Source organism: Cicer arietinum, chromosome 3 (assembly GCF_000331145.2).
Source record: "Cicer arietinum cultivar CDC Frontier isolate Library 1 chromosome 3, Cicar.CDCFrontier_v2.0, whole genome shotgun sequence".
NCBI lineage: Eukaryota > Viridiplantae > Streptophyta > Magnoliopsida > Fabales > Fabaceae > Cicer > Cicer arietinum.
In genome coordinates, this window is record NC_021162.2 from 55839576 (window position 1) to 55844369 (window position 4794).

The window sequence follows — 4794 nt, forward strand, 5'->3', positions numbered from 1 at the left end:
AAACGCGCAAATGACTCAAATTCGGTTTGAATCCAGACCATACCTCTTTTGGAGTCACCTTTTCCAGCTTCTTTGTAGGACACCTATTCAACACATAGGCGGCTGTAGCAACTGCTTCTCCCCAAAGCTCTTTCTGCAAATTCTTCCCTTTTAACATGCTACTCACCATGTTCATAATTGTCCGATTTTTCCTCTCGGCCACACCATTTTGCTGAGGCGTATAGGGTGGTACAACCTCACGCACTATACCCTCATCATCACAATACTTCCCAAACTCTCTCGAAGTAAATTCGCATCCGCCATCGGTTTTGATAATTTTGAGTTTGTGACCGCTTTGCCGCTCAACCATAGATTTAAATCGTTTGAACACCTCAAACACCTCATCCTTCCTCTTTATGAGATAAATCCACAACTTCCTACTAAAATCATCGATAAATGTGACAAAATATCGATTACCTCCATACGAACTGACTTGCATTGGTCCGCACACATCGGAATACACCACCTCAAGCTGATGTTTAGTCCTATGACCTGCATCTTTGCTGAAACTATTCTTGTGTTGCTTCCCTTGTATACACTCTTCACATATCTCAGCTGGAATATTGATACTAGGCAGTCCGGTCACCATCTCATACTTTTGCAACGCGTTGAGATCTCGAAAATTCAAATGTCCCAGACGGTAGTGCCACAACCATTCATCACGACTTGCCGCTGTAGCTAAGCACCTATGCTCCATGATTTCCAACTCAATCTTGAAAGTCCTATTGGTAGCCATAGGAGCCTTAAGGATCAAAACACCGTTTTGGTCCAAAACGCGCAAAACCTTGTTTTCCATCCGAATCATGTAATTCCTCTCAAGCAATTGGCCAATACTCAAGAGATTACACTTGATTCCTGAAATGTACAGCACATCTTTGATCAAGGAATGACCACCATCCCTTCTCATGATCAAAACATCCCCGATACCGTCAGCCGCTAATGTCATGTCATCCGCGAATTTCACTCTACTTCGCGTGGCTTGATTGATCTTCACGAACCAATCCTTTCTTCCCGTCATATGTGTCGAACAACCTGAGTCCAAGTACCACTCATTTCTCCCTTGGGCTCCATCTCGAACTATTACCATTGCGCTTTTCTCCGAATGCGTTATTGCAGATTTTTCTGCACTGCAATAGTTGTTGTCCAGCAACTTTCTCTTGTCACAGTTGTTGTTCAGCACCTCTTTAATGCCATAGTTCTCTTCCATGATCATTACAAGAACCGTGTTATCATAATCCACGTCTTGCCTAGCAACCTTAGCCTCATCTGCATGATTCTCCCTTGGTTTCGCTCTACACTCTCTTGCGAAATGCCCAAGCTTTTGACAATTGTAACACTTCTTGGCACTTTTGTCGAATGGCCTGTAGTTGTCTTGACCACCACCTTTGGAACTTCCCTCACCTTTCCTTGAATTTTGTGACTCTTTTCCATCAAAATTCTGGAAATTCTTCTTTCCTTTAGAAGGCCATTTCCCTTTCGATTTCTTATTCTTCTCGTTGAAACGGGTTTGCAAAGCAACTTCCGCTTTGGCTTTATCGTTTCCTCTTTCGTCCATCCTTTGTTCATGAGCTTCCAATGAACTTTGAAGTTCATCTTTCGTCATCGTCTTGAGATCCTTCGATTCCTCAATCGCCACCACAATATTATCGAATCTTGGTGTTAAAGAACGCAATACCTTCGACACAAAATTCTGTTCGGAAACGACTTCACCACACGACTTCATTTGATTCCCCAAGCGTGTCACACGCGTCACGTAATCGTTAATCGTTTCCTTGTCTTCCATTTGAAGTAACTCAAACTGACGCTTATGAGTTTGTAACCTCACCACATTCGCCTTATCTGCACCAGCATATGCTTTCTCAAGAATACCCCAAGTTGTCTTCGCCGAGTCGCAATCGCCTACTTTTTCGAAGTTGTCACTATCGACGCAAGAATGGATCAAGAAAAGGGCCTTGTAATCTTTCTTCTTATCTTCCTTGAATTTCGCTTCTTGTAACAATTGAATTATTTATTACATCCAATAAATTTGAGATTTTTTTTTTGCTTATCATAATGATCTTTTCAAGTATTTGATAAGATGCACAAATATATAAATTATTTTTGGTACACTTAATAATTTAATTATATGATGGAGATCAATTCAAATTTAGAAAATTGTGAAATTCCAATGCTAGGAAAAAAAAGGATGATTATTCAATTTCTTAAAATTCGACCATTGGAACAAGCTTATTCAACCTATAAGAATAAATTGTGAGCAGTATTCACTTTTGGGAAGGAAACAACATTAATCTCCTATAAATAAAAGTATTATAAAAGTATTTTAAAGTATTGATCAAGTATCACATTTAAGAGAGAGTCTTTTACACAGAGAGTATTATTATTTCTTGTAATGAGAGAGTATTATCATTTCGTGTAATGAGAGAGTCAGAGGTGGTCTAAAGGTAAAACCATCAAAGCAATCCCTTTAGATTTCTAAAAATAAATTTTTACTTAATAATAAAAATCTACAAATAATATTTTCAAATCTAAAAATAATAAAATCTTATCTAAAATTAATATTATCTAAAAAAATATTAAATTAAATGACTTAATTATCAATTAGAAAAAACATTATACAAAATCAATTATAATAATTTTTTTTATTTTAAAGAGTCTAAATCATAGTTTTTCATAAGAAAAAAATAGTAATTTTACTAAAATAATATTATAGTATCTAAAAGACTTCAAATTAAAATTTGAATTAGGCGTGTCCATATATTGGGACGGTTCAAGAGAGAGTTTATAGAATAATACACAATTTAGAGTGGGGTTACAAATTATTATAACAATTAGTTGACGTGTTTCAATTAGCTTTAGAAGATGTGTCAAACTACATAAATCATTATGTGTTCTTCTATCCCTTCACTAATCGTGTGTTTGTTTTCATACAAGTTTTAGGTTTGTGTGGAATTTTCCAAACACATCCCTCATTTTTTTTTTATTTCTCTATTTTAATATGTTTTAAATTTATAGAAAAAAATTAAAAAATGTTAAACTCAATGAAGTACATTTATATACTATAGTTGATATTTGTGGATATAAAATAATATTTTATTAGTAATAAAACAACACACCATTACAAAAATAAAAAGAAGGGTTAAATAAGTTTTAGATCCCTATAAATATATCATATTTCATTTATAGTTTCTCTAAAATTTTGCCTCAAACAATGGTCTCAAATATTTTATGTTAATAATTTTAGTTTCTACTTTTATAATATTATAGGAATCTCTCTCATAAAAGTTTAGATCTTTTTAACAAATGATGAATTAAATATAATTTATTTTTAAGTTTTTAGTGCTTAAAAATTCATATTTATTTCATATTTTGTTGAAAAATTCTAAAACTTTATAAGAGGAGTTCTTATAATGTTCTGAATATTTTTGAAAAAATCATTCAAAGATTCAATTGATACACATGAGTTGACTTAAAAGCAGGAATAAAAATTGTTGATAGAAAATATTTAAAAGACCATTATTTAAAGAAAATATTTGAAAAAACTAAAAACGAAATATGATATATCTATAAAAAAAAAAAAAACACATATTTAACCAAAAAAATAAACACACCAAAATCCACGTCCAGTAAGTATTGATTTAGCAACAACATAATGACAATATAAACAAATTTGCACATGATAAATAGCATTAATTATTAAGACAAAAAGTAGCATTAATTATTCACTTTTTTTTCTCTTTATTAGTATCATATAATAACAACTTTGCAATTTGGTAAAAAGAGAACAATAGTTAAAGATATATCTATAAGGAGATTAATTTGCATAAAATATTTTATATTATATATATATATATATATATATATATATATACGCGCATGTTTGTTTAATTTTAAAATTAGTTATAATTAAAATTAAACATTCTAAATTGATTAATTAAAAGTGTAAAAAATAATAAAATTGTTAGTATATATAAATTAAATTCATCAATCAAATAAATAAATGTTATTAATAATTAATAGAAAAAATAAACAATTAATTGTTCTAATTGTGTACAAAGTTGCATACATTAGATATACTGAGATAATAAAGAGAAATTATATGGTATTGTGTCAATTCAACATGTGTAGGTATATTTGATCTTTAAATTAATAATTAAATAATTTTCTTTTGAGAAAAATATTTCTATTATAAATAAAAGTATAATAACTTAATACTAAAAATTTCAGCAAAATAAAAATTATTTAATTTTTAAAATTTTAAGTACTCATAATATTAAATATTTAATATCTATATTATTTAATATAAAAAATGGATATAATATTTATAAACAATAAAAAAATATTTTTTCTTATGAAATTATCTTTCTTAAAATATAAAAGGTGACAAACTACTCTTTAATTCATAAAAATAAGTTAATTGATTGATTTAGAAAGAAAATCAAAAACCAAAATCCTTCTATTTATTAATATACTATAGAAGCTCCAAATAATAAATTATGCACTTGGTGATGTTTATTTAGATTCCCTGTTATTGTTTCGATTTGTTATGTTGTCAATCTCTTGCACATATTTTACCAATGGCTTGGTGATTTGTGGTTTTTTTGTTGTTGTTGGTTTACCAATGTATATTTGAGTTATCAATGTTTTTTATGGATAAAATGATAAATATTATTTAAAATTCTTACTTAAAATAATTTTTTTGAATTTGAACTCAAATAAATTAAAGTGTTAAATTTAATAATATCGACATTATCAGTT